This window comes from Gavia stellata, chromosome 1 (genome assembly GCF_030936135.1).
Source record: "Gavia stellata isolate bGavSte3 chromosome 1, bGavSte3.hap2, whole genome shotgun sequence".
NCBI lineage: Eukaryota > Metazoa > Chordata > Aves > Gaviiformes > Gaviidae > Gavia > Gavia stellata.
Window position 1 is genome coordinate 75704893 of NC_082594.1, and position 13177 is coordinate 75718069.

A 13177-nucleotide genomic window follows, 5' to 3' on the forward strand; every position below is an offset into this window, starting at 1 on the left:
GTAGAGTGCAACAAGTGAATCTCCTTGTAGACACAGATTTAATTTGCCCAGCTGTTAGGCAGTTTTGGGGCCTGTGGTTCCATGTTCTCCATTTTCTCTGTGGTAAACTCTATGCAAGGTCTAAATCTTGCTACTTAGCACTGCTCATTCACGTACTCAAAACCTTCAACACCACATCTCAACAGTAATTTCAATATCAGGCAGACACATGAGAAGAAACTATTTAGATACAAATGTTCTAAGTTTGCCAATAACATGCACCAAAAGAGTGCCAAGCATCTTTTAGCTGTGGCCTTTTCTACTTACATTGCCTACAACTCATCCCCAAAGGTGAGGATGACTCTCTCTTACTGTGTTCTAGGCTCTCCTAGGCTAAGAGCACTTTGAGGAGGTACTTGCAACTTTTCTTCTAGAAAAATGTGATTTACAGGCAAATACATCTGCGCTATATGATACATGTACTTGCTTACCATTACCATTTTTCTGTAGAATTGTAGGTGGTTCACTGTTTGCAAAGAACATAATCATAAGTGCTGATAGCTCTATGTCCACAGGGTCTGCTAGCTTTTCATGAAAGAGCAGGAGTTCTCTGGTGCTATTTGGTCTGTAGATTTTAGCTTATGCAACTGATACTTTTGCATTTCTGATTTTTCCACCTGGGGACTAACTAATGATTATTTGGATCATTTCCTACTCGGCTTGTCTCACTGTCTGCCCCTTCCCTGAACTGTATAACTCTGTATAGCAAATATGATATGATTCATGGTACATAAAGGAGCCAAAAAGAATTATTTGTTCTCTTTAAGCAAGCAAAAAGTAGGTTTGTGTATTGTACAGATAACATCAGAAAGCTGCTCAACACATTTTTCTAATGACATAAGTAATTTCATTTAATGAAAAGAGGATATTTTCATGTCATCTTCATTTCGGTAAAATTTCCCTGGGCAATATCTTACTCACATTGTGAGTGTCCCATAGTTAATTCCAATTTCAGAAAAAATCATTGGTGCATTCCTTAATATTGATACATAAGTAATCAGGGATTCTTTAAAATTTTAATATTAAGCACAGTTTAAAGATCTCTATGCTATGGAAACCTTGGACTTTCCCTTTCAGTTTTGGATGGTGATATGGATATCATAGAATGTCTGCGTTGGAAAATTATTCCCTTCATACTTTTGTAAGAAACCAGGGCCAACCTTTTAAAGTTATATATCAAATTGTACAAGGGTGAAGTGGGTTTGTAATTCATTTTGCCAGAGCTGGAAGTAGATCTTGACAAGACCACAAAAAAATGCAGATGAAAATAAAAAAGCTTTCTGCCTGTTTTTCCTCTCTGTGGTGAAACTCGTAATCAGATCAAGACAGTATTTGCTGTTCATCCTCTGACTTATATTGACTAGGCACTACCCCCTTTCTTTTTAAAGGCTTTATGTTACGATCCTTAGTTCGGTTCTGCAGTAATCAAAAAAGCGTAGTCTTCTGGGCTGCAGAGGGTTCAGTTAAGTTCATGCCTTTTTGTAGTTGCTTTTGGTGGTTATTTAGCAAATATATATATGCAGGCAGACTAGAGAATATTTACAGAAGGAGAGAGAAACTGGTAATTGCAAGTATTTGTTTAAGTAAGCTGCTTCTCACCTAGCCAGGACACAGGAATGTGTATCATGTAACCCCAATTTCATACCTCAAAATATATTGAGAATTAGGTATAGATGAACAGGGCATAATCTACATGCTGATCAAGAACTTGCAGAATAATGAATGCTTTTTTAAATAATAAATACATTTGACAAAATCAGTTTCTTCAGAAACAATCCATGAACAGATAGATAGGTATATTCAGTGAATATGATTTTTATTATGAATTATTAACCTATGACTAGTAATTAGCTCCAAAGCATGGAATTCTAACATAAGCCTTTTGCAAGGAGCTTGTTCCTCCCAAATATCAGAAATGTCTGTCAGCAGAGCAGTCACTGCTTGGTCAGGAATAGAGTTAGCATAAGAAAGTCATCATTTAATTGTACACGGAGTTTTGTGAAATGTTTTACACAAAGCACTTTTTACTCAGGCTACTTTCCTTTCACCCACTGTGAAATCAAGAATAACAGAGGAAGTTGGACAAGCTGATGATCAAAGTTTAAATGTCGCTCACAGCATCTCATAGACCTCAATTTGAATTCTGCCTAGTGTGATCTGTGACATTCCTATTGTCTTAAGGAAGCTTTGAAAGAAAAGGGAAAAAAAAGCTCACTCTTAGGGGGAAAAAAAAAGCAAACCTGAATTAAAATGTAAATTTAAAAAAAGAGGGAACTAATAATTTTCTTCTGCTTTTCTGCTGATGGCAACAGGGTTGTGTAAAGATAAGTACCCACTTAATTGTACTCCTGAATTTAAGGTGTTCATGCAGTCTCTGTTACTGCAGTACCCAAGCATGTCACCAACCTTCTTGTAGGTGTACACACAACTCCCCTTTGAGGCAGCAATGACCTTGGTGCCGGGGAAGATTATGGAGAAGTTCATCTTGAGGGTGCTCACAGGGCATGTGCAGGACAGCCAAGGGATCAGGTCCAGCCAGCACGGGTTCATGAAAGGCAGGTCCTGCTTGACCAACCTGATCTCCTTCTATGACCAGGTGACCCGCCCAGTGGATGAGGGAAAGGCTGTGGATGTTGTCTACCTGGACTTCGGTAAAGCTTTCAACACTGTCCCCCACAGTATTCTCCTGGAGAAGCTGGCGACTCGTGGCTTAGACAGGTGTACTCTTTGCTGGGTAAAAAACTGGCTGGATGGCCGAGCTCCGAGATTCGTGGTGAATGGAGCAAAATCCAGTTGGCGGCCGGTCACAAGCAGAGTCCCCCAGGGCTCAGTTTTGGAACGGTCTTCTTTAATATATTTATCGATGATCTGGATGAGGGGATCGAGTGCTCCCTCAGTAAGTTTGCAGACGACACCAAGTTGGGTGGGAGTGTTGATCTGCTTGAGGGTAGGAAGGGTCTGCAGAGGGATCTGGACAGGCTGGATTGATGGGCCCAGGCCAATTGGATGATGTTCAACAAGGCCAAGTACCGGGTCCTGCACTTGGGTCACAACAACCCCAGGCAACGCTACAGGCTTGGGGACAAGTGGCTGGAAAGCTGCCCTGCAGAAAAGGACCTGGGGGTGTTGATTGACAGCCGGCTGAAGATGAGCCAGCAGTGTGCCCAGGTGGCCAAGAAGGCCAATAGCATCCTGGCCTGTATCAGAAATGGTGTGGCCAGCAGGAGTAGGGAGGTGATCGTGCCTCTGTACTCGGCGCTGGTGAGGCCGCACCTCGAATCCTGTGTTCAGTTTTGGGCCCCTCACTACAAGAAGGACATTGAGGTGCTGGAGCGTGTCCAGACAAGGGCGACGAAGCTGGTGAGGGGTCTGGAGCACAAGTCTTATGAGGAGCGGCTGAGGGAACTGGGGTTGTTCAGTCTGGAGAAGAGGAGGCTGAGGGGAGACCTCATCGCTCTCTACAATTACCTGAAAGGGGTTTGCAGAGAGGTGGGTGTTGGTCTCTTCTCCCAAGTGACTAGCGACAGGACAAGAGGAAATGGCCTCAAGTTGTGCCCGGGGAGGTTCAGGCTGGATATTAGGAAAAAGTTCTTTACTGAGAGAGTGGTAACACAGTGGAATAGACTGCCCAGGGAGGTAGTGGAGTCACCCTCCCTGGAGGTGTTCAAGGAATGTGTGGACGTGGCATTGTGGGACATGGCTTGATGGGCATGGTGTTGCATGGTGTGGGTGGTTTTTTGTGTGGTGGTTTTTGTGTGTGGGTGTTTTTGTTTTGTTGTGGGTTTTTTTGTTTTTTTTTTTTTCTTTTTTTTTGAATGGTTGGACTTGATTATCTTACAGGTCTTTTCCAACCTTAGTGATTCTGTGATTCTGTGATTCTCTGTATTTAAATATGAGGACCAGTGAGTGAGGGATAATTGTCTATGCCCACTAAGGTCTGAATTCATTCCTCTTATTTTAGGTGCCTGAGGCACTCAAGCTAATAATGCAACTGCCCTTTTGTAGAAATGTAGACTCTCAGGTAGCCTCTCCTCTGATGATCCTAAGTAGTTCAGTGCAGTGCCTACGGTTAGGCAAAGTCACCCAGACAAATGATGATGGAGCAAGGACCTTCTGAGTGCTTCTCCATCTCTCATTTCTGGAGGCTCCTTCCTCACTTGTCAAGTCTTTGCTTATTATTATTATCATCATAAAAAAAGTGGACTATGTGGTGATGATAGGTGACTATGTGAGTTCATGCCGACTGATACTCACTTTGACTGTAGGGTTCCGACTAAAATCGCCATAACACTTCCAGTTATTGCTGGCAGCTGTGACTTGAAAGGCTGTCAACCAAAGGGACAGGAAATAAATTTTTTCCTCTTCAGCTACTGTGCTGCACTTGTGGGCAATGTGGTGGAATGCGCATTGCTGCCTCTGTGTCACCCGCCTCTGCGGGCAGTGGGAGGACAGAAAGCACTCCCACTGCCAGGCATCTCAATGCACATTTTTCTGGAGTGCTTGGTTAGCTCAAACATTCCTGTAGGCACATGATTTACAAAGGAGCTGTTTTGCCTACTTGCAACTCTTTGAGTTTTGCTAACCTGTAAGATTTCGTGTCTGGGGAGCAAACCCTTCTCCCTGGGCTCAAATGAATAGTTCTGCTAACTTCAAGAGGAGTAGCAGCTGCCATAAAGCAAGCAGAATTTGGCCCTTTCTCCTACCGGTGATAAAATATTACAAAAATTACTTAAATTTGCAGGGTTATATTGATAACACATAGCTGCAATTAGCCTTGAAATATTTTGATGTTAGCCTTCAGAGCACAATATAAGTATGTGTTGTTTTCCTTAAAAAAAAGAAGCTTGAGCTCTCATGCTGTAAATATTGAATTATCATTAATATATTAGCACAGAGAACTTAAGCCCTAAGACCTTCAGTGTCTTTGCTGAAGTCAGCAGCTTCAACCAGAGCCTATCATTGGTGTCTCTTGTGTAAATCCTTTGAAGTTATTACTGCTCTGAATTGAAGAGAGAAACCAGGATTTTAAAGGGGAAAAAAGTATGTATTCAACTGGCAGATGAGTTCTGTTCTGAGAGGAGGTGGGAACAGAGTGAAAGCTTACGTGGTGGACAGCACAAGGACCAGAGAGTGCTGTTGAGGGCTGATCACCAGCTTGTATTAATGTATGCGGCTTTACTGATGTTCGTGGAGCTACGCAGGTTTCCACCACCTGGGAGACTGCACCTTTCTACTCTGGTCTCACTTGAGCTGCTTTTGGTTCACCTTCACCAAGGACTCCTCTGCGACAGAGGCAGACGTAAAGATCTGACTCCTCCCACCCAGGACAGAGGTCTGGAGCCTGGTGGTTGTCCCAGCTGGGAAAAGCCATGTAACTGAAAAAGGGCTGGAGGGGGGACACATGTGAGGAGTGTATGTGTATTGTCCAGGTGCCAAAAACTCTACTGCAGCTCCTAACACCAACCACAAAAACTCCCTTACACTGCCAGTGCCAAGATGATAGTTTGTGTTGCGAGACTTGCCTTCATCATTCATCTTCATGAAATTCTTAAAGTTTTCCAAAGTAACATTGATCCAGGTTGTTGTTCTTATGAGAAAAAAACCAAGACAATAGGAGTAACCGAGTAAGACTCCACTAAGAAACCTTCTCCTTGTGAAAGGATCAACAGCCCTTCACTTTGGTAGGGGATGTCGAACAGTGCACTATTCAGGCAGTTGAGATATGACATTGTTTCTAGTGCATGAAGCAGGTGAACTTCACATGTAAGTAGAAGCAACCAGGTTTCTTCTGTGGACAGATTTTGCTTCTTCATCCTTCCTTTCCCCCCGCAGTAACACAGCACAGAACTAATCTGACATTTGAAGAGGACACCAAGGGAAATACAGTTCAGTACATCATATAAACAGACAGAATACACTAACATGTTAAAGACTCTGGACAACTTGGTGGAAAAAATCCCTACTCAACGTCCTTTCCTATTGCTGTAAAAGAGAAGCAGTTTCAACTTCTGTTTCTTAGAAATCGGAGCAATTGGAATAAACATTTTAGGTGCTGGCCATCAAGTTATTAATGTCATCTGAAGAGCTGAATAGCATTTTGCCTTTGTGTAAGTGAAAATTAGGCAAATAGAGCTGCAGATTTTCCTTTAAGATATTTAGGTAGTTGTGCAGGTTGGGGAAGGTATTTTGTTCCATGGTTGCTAACCATCAGACTTCCTGACCTATAGTCACCGCAACTTTCTGTATGTTTAGTTGTCAAGATCTCCCCAGAGTGGCAGGACCTATGGATGAAAACTAAGATGTCTATGCATTTTTAATCTTTCTGCTTTTTAAACGCAATGGCAGTAGGAGCTAGCAGTGTTGTAATGGTAAAGCATCTTCCTGCAGGTTTTACTAAGGTAAAACTCTAAACTGAGTCACACTAAGTTGGGCCACATAAAGAAATATGGATGAACCTCTTGCAGACAGAAGCTCCCTTGAACCAGTTGGAAAAAAGAGCAAGGAGTACAGCAGACCAGACAAAACTCTTTGGTACCATTTCAGAAAGTATTATGATCGACCAGGGATTCATTTTCATTGCTAGTTCAATTCCTTAAGCCTTGTCTAAACTGTGGAAATGTACCATTCTAAGAAGTGGTTGGCGCTCCTAAAATGGTTGTAAAATACCTCATGTCCATGCCTATAGGCCTGATGTGATTTGCGGAAGTGTGCAAATAAGAAAAAAATTCCCACTGGTGGAAGCCACAGGGTAGACAAGACGTCTATGAATGTAGCTATTTTTACCACCATTTTGCTTTGCTTTGCTTTTCCAATAGGTTTAATGAAAACTGTGGTTGTGGCTCCCACTAGTTTTAACACATTCAGCAACACTGGAGTTGAACCTGTGGAATTTTAACTAGTTGTCAATTTCCTTACTCTTAATTATGCCAGAAATTCCTCAGTCCTTCTTTCTTTTTCTCTTTTTCTCTCCCAATCTTCCTTTCTATCTTCTTCCCTCCTTCCTTTCTTTTCTTTCTTTCTTTCTTTCTTTCTTTCTTTCTTTCTTTCTTTCTTTCTTTCTTTCTTTCTTTCTTTCTTTCTTTCTTTCTTTCTTTCTTTCTTTCTTTCTTTCTTTCTTTCTTTCTTTCTTTCTTTCTTTTTTCTTTCTCTCTCTTTCTCTTTCTCTCTCTCTTTCTCTCTTTCTCTTTCTCTCTTCCTTTCTTTCTTTCTTCCTTTCTTTCTTTCTTCCTTTCTTTCTTCCTCTCTTTCTTTCTTTCATTCTTTCTTCCCTTCCTCCCTTCTCTCCTTTCTCCCTTCCTTTTTCTCTATCTCTCTCTCTCAATACAGCTTATATTACTTTTGATATGAGCTATTCAAACCATTACTGGAGTCTTATACATTAAACTTGCATGGTCTTAATGCCTGTGCAAACAGAAGTCACTACCCTTCATACAGTGACTAGTCTGAAGTTCACTTCTGGCCTTTCACAGTCTTCAGGTCTCACTGAAACGACAGAGCTGCCAAGCGCATCCGCAGAGTTACTGCTCCTGCTGTGACTAGGCACTGTGTGAGATCCATAAGCAAGATGGGTGGCAGCTCTACCCTCCCTCTGAGGGACATGCCAAATGCCCATACAGACCAGAGGGTCAGCTAAAGGACCCTGGGAGATGTAGGTGGAGAAGCTGCGAGTGCTTGGCAGCTGGCCAGAGAACTTAGTGGCTGGGTAAAACCAGAGGGTAAGGTAGCTCTGAAGGAGGAATGATCCTCAGACGAGAACAGCCCATGCACCCGCATGTGTGGGTCTGCTTATGTCACTCAATATGCCTTGTTCAGCTAGAAATAGTCCTGTTTTCTACTGCTGGAACATAGCCAGGGTGCTGAAAACTTTGTGTGCATAAGTACCGGAGAATCAGGTTATGGTCTAGCTCCGCACTTTCCTCACATTACACAAATACTAGACATGGTACCAAGGGGGATACATTTTTAACCTTAACACTTCAGTGATGGATAGTAGGACGGATAGCTATGCTTTCTTTCTAAGAGTCCTTCATTTACATTTGGGGCTCTCAGGTGACAGACTGCTATTCCACCCTCCTTCAGCTCTCTTTCGATGAATATGCACAATTGCAGCTTAGTTCCAAAAACAATTTTTAAGCTGAAAATAAATATTTTCCTTTCGCTAGGAGGGAGAGAAAAATCCATATGTCTAACAACCACAGGCTGTGGCTGTCTCTTTAAGTTTTCGAATCTTTACAACCAATTTACAAATGAGTACATTTCTATAACCCCTGTGAATAGCCATGTTTTTTTAATGCAAGAATCTGTTTTATTTGGACTATCTCTTTTTTTTTTTCCCCCAAGAAAGTGTACCGCATGAAGAAGAATGCGTGGGTGTTGTGAGAATGAATGATTTTCAAGCTGTGAGGACGTTATGGCCTCATGTACCCTAGGAAAAGTACTCGCTGCTGACGACCGGTGTCAACAGTGACTGTGGCTGAACAGTGCTGAAAACAATTTAAGTCCTTCTGTCCCCCAGCTCACACAGTATTCAGCAACATTTCAGGTAGTTTGATTAAAATCTGAAGAGGCACTGATTCCACTAGCCTGGTATTAACAGGAGAGTGAGTGCTCGTGTAGACAGCTGCCTGGCTCCAGAAGCCATCGGCAGTGCTCTGTGTGCTCAACGTGTCCTGGAAATGGCTTCTGAGCCAGAAAGCTGTCTACACTAAAGTGTTCACTATTTATGCCACCCCTTTTCTTGTGTTAGCATCAAAATGGGGTGAAAAGTAAACAAGTGCAGTTGAAAAATATAAATAGTTGTTTTGCTTTAAATTTTCTCACCAAACAGAGATTTAAGATACTTTGGCGAAATCTGAATTACTTTTTCTTCACATCCTTTTCTCAATAGTAAAAGAAAAGAAAGATACACTGAAAAGGAAACAAACCCAGTAATTTTCTGTTTTAAGATTTTAAATCAAAAGTATAATCTTGGCAGGGCTCTTTTTAATTCTTCCCAAAAGAAAAAGACTTTTTCACATTAGCTTGTTATGCATCTATGAAAGAATAAAGTGCAGTGTACTTTAATGCTGTTTCCACGGGAAACAGCATGAATAATCCTGTTACCCAACATGTACTTCCAAATGAAGCTGAAATGCAAAGCTAGTAGCTTTGGTCTCCAATAAACAGTGTAGCAATAGGTATCAGCACCTTGTTAATAAAAGGACTTTTTAATGGTGTCCTGCCCACCTACTGTATCTCAGCCCATGGACTGAGAAGAAGACAAAGAAAAAACCCATGTGAGGAAACACAAGGAAGCTAGAGCTTATTTTTGAATAAAAATGTGAAATTATTTTGAAAAATTCTTGTGAGAAATCAGCTAAAACTAAACATTCGGCCTGAACAGTGAGATTAAAGACATTGTGAACAGAATCTATCAACTAATTCATGTTTACAGAATTTAACAGATTTAACTCTACTCACTGCAGAACAGATGCAGAAAGGGGGGCTGGAACATCCTAAATCCTAAAGCAGGATCCTATATTAGTTTATGCCATTTGGCAGAACACTTGTAATGGTGAGAGCGACATATTTTACGCATGGAGCAAGGGAGAAAGAGATACTTGCAGGGAGCCCCTTTGCTCATGGGTACGCACGTACACTGTGAGGTGTCATCCCAGCCCCAAATGTTTTCTGATGCCAAACCATGTCCATTCAGAGCAGCAGGTTTAAGCTACCTTCTCAAAGAGCCAACTTCTCTTTCCCAACTGTGTATGGAGGTGAGGGAGACCACTCATTTAACTTCAGTCACCTACACAAGGGCACATTTTTTCCAAATTCCTCCTTGAGTTGCATAACTTTGCACCTCTGTTGGAAATTTAAATAAACAAATAAAACCATGGGGAATCATACCTAGTCCGTCTAAAGCAAGCGATGTAGCCGTTCATTTGAATGCTTTTGCATTCAGATTCTGTCATCAGACAACACTGCAGATCTTAGCAGTGGCCCACAGCACTGGAAAAATTCTCTTTCTTCTAGAGCCTCCTGTCAGATATAGAGTATCACGCTGGATTCTTTGTACAAAAACTTGTTTGGAAACTATTGGAGGTCTTACTGTACAGAGAAAAGTCTCCAAAGAGCATACCAAGCACTACACCTCTCTGTCTTGCTGAAACCATGTGCGAACCAGGTGCATTGGAAAAGTGTGTGGATTCTATTTCCTAAAATGATGCTTACCTCCTCCTGTTGGTTCACTGATCACCCCCCTTCACACACATGAACATATTTGGTGCCCTAAACTTCTCCTTTCACATGCAATAAACAGAAAGGTCATTAGTGCTGTCAGTCACCAGTACATCTCGTTCTCTAGACCTGAGAAGAACATTGGGTTCACTGTCTGCTTCCCAGACTCAGGAAATGCGGGAAGGGTAGGCTCTGGAACACAATGGAAGATTTCCTTGCATTAGCTACCAGAAAAAAAGAGACACCCTGAAGGCCTTGTCTTTTTTCATTAAATTCATAAAAAGCTGTGTAATTACTAAGCTTGTGCAATGCTAATTTTTCTACATAACTTTCACACTTTATCAGCCCTAAAATATATCTGAAGTGGCAGCACTGATACACAGATCAGGTACCAGCCCACATATCCTGCCATAGATAATGCAATCCACAGAAGCACGGTCTAGTCTGTGAGGAATTAAGAAGAAATACCTCTACTAAGGAGAAATGCTCTGGCTGGATTACTCAATGAGTGCTGACAGGAAAGGCATTAAACCAGGGCATTAACAGACTGCAAGAATTGCAGTTTTGCCCCTGCTAGGCAGAAATGTGCCTTAATCATTAAATTAATGATAAACAGAACCTCCAAAAATCACATGCAACTGTTAATAAACAATCTCACAGTTACATTTTGTTAATAACCATAAACAAATCTATAAATGGTGCCCATTGGAAGGATAATGTTTTTCCCTCGCTCTGAGAACATATGTTTGTAAACCGTGTAACTGGGCCCCGAGTAATTTTGGAGTGAGTAATTTCCGAATGTGCAATTACAAATGGCTAAAGTGCAATAGCTCCCCGAAGCATCATCACAATTTCTGCAGTGAGTGTTTAATTGCAGCCAGACTTTGTAACCTTACCATGGCCTGTGTCCTTGCCATAACCCTAGGCCTAAGCTCCACTCTTCAACATATGGGAAAATTTTTCAAGCTGATTGCTCCAATCTGATTAGGGGAAGTTATGTAGCTGCCATTTATTCAGAGTCTCGTTACCACACTCTAACAGCTGCTTTGTAAAAGATTCCCATTAAGGCCATTTTCTGCCTACTCCAATTCCAGCATGCCTGTCAAAGTAAATGTGATTGCACTGATCGTTCCGAGGGTGCCAGCAATGAAAAAATTAAAAATCTCTTTGATACCAGGTTGGCAAAAAGCAACTTCAATACAATGATAAATTGGTCAGGAGAAAGTGCTTCCTGGCTCAGCCAGCTTTCCTACCCTGAATCCCTTGGTAAATTCCTCAGTGCATGTGGGCACAGGCGTCTCCAGGACAGTTTCAGAGGAAGAACTTGCTCTGTAACAGCTGACTACTAAAAACCCAGCACAATTCCATTTTACGACAACAATCTCTCCCTCCAGTTGCCACTTTGGCAACCTAAAAAACTTTGCTGTGTTTTTCACTCTCAGTTGTGGTAATGTTGAGGTTGACAAGCTGCGCGCAGCTGAAATGTCATGCCAGTACTGCAAAGTAAGTAAGTGGATGGCTTTCCATCATGGCGATCATTTCCAAATTTGAAAAAAAAAGAAGAAAAAAGAAAAAAGAAAAAGAAATGTCATGTGTTCTGAAGTGGGGGTGTCTGAAAGATGAGAAGACCCCCTCAAATTGTGTCCAGTCATTTCAGCCTGTTCAGAAAGCCATGTCTACATACAGAATCACACAGAATCACAGAATCACTCAGGTTGGAAAAGACCTGTAAGACCATCAACTAACACCACCATGCCCATTAAACCATGTCCCACAATGCCACATCCACACGTTCCTTGAATACCTCCAGGGATGGTGACTCCACCACTTCCCTGGGCAGCCTGTTCCAGTGTTTCACCACTCTCTCAGTAAAGAACTTTTTCCTAATATCCAGCCTGAACCTCCCCGGGCACAACCTGAGGCCATTTCCTCTTGTCCTGTCGCTAGTCACTTGGGAGAAGAGACCAACACCCACCTCTCTGCAACCCCCTTTCAGGTAATTGTAGAGAGCGATGAGGTCTCCCCTCAGCCTCCTTTTCTGCAGACTAAACAACCCCAGTTCCCTCAGCTGCTCCTCATAAGACTTGTGCTCCAGATAAAGCACGTTTTTTTCCTCTTATTTATTCAGATATTTTGTTAGGTTCAGAAGTTTAAGTGAAACACATAGTTAGAGAGACTTGATCTCAATTAATTTCTGATATGAATATGCAAATGACTGGGTGAGTAAGGGTTAAAAACAGTCCAGGGTTTTGGTTTGAAACAGCACACACGTGTTTGTTGAACTCCTTGGAGTTGCTTAACATGTATTCCAACACAGATGCTTTTGTCCATCTACATTGCAAATGTGCTTTTGCACTTAATCCAGTGAAAATTCTATCATTGCTTGGTAGTCAGAGGTACAAGCTCACCAAATTTTTAACATTCTTTCTTCTAGCTAAATGGGAATCAACATTAACATGATTAATGTCTATCATATGTTTCAGGGCGTGCTCCTCCATGCAGCAACTATAAGGTTCAAACGCAAAGGAAATAAAAGACTTCTATTTAGAAACATATTCACATTAAGAAGCTTCAGGCTAATAACTGGGAATTATTAAAATTATTTTGTATTACATGTAATTCATGGATTATGGATTTTGGAATTGTGGGCTGTATTCCACCTGTAGTGGTTTGGCTGAGATGGTTTTAACAGGTTTCTCCTCAAGTGAGAAAGTATTTTGGTCTTGCTTTGTTCTGGGCCAAAAGTAAAATGCACAAATCTAATGAAAATTCTCCAACCTGAATTTTACAGTCAGCAAAGCGTGTTTATGGTTGACATCAGCTTACTGAGTACCTCTGCCTGGACTGTGCAAAACATTTAACATTTAATCTCTGAAAGCCAGTTACAGCTTAACCACAGTCTAAGCAAGTTAACTCTGCC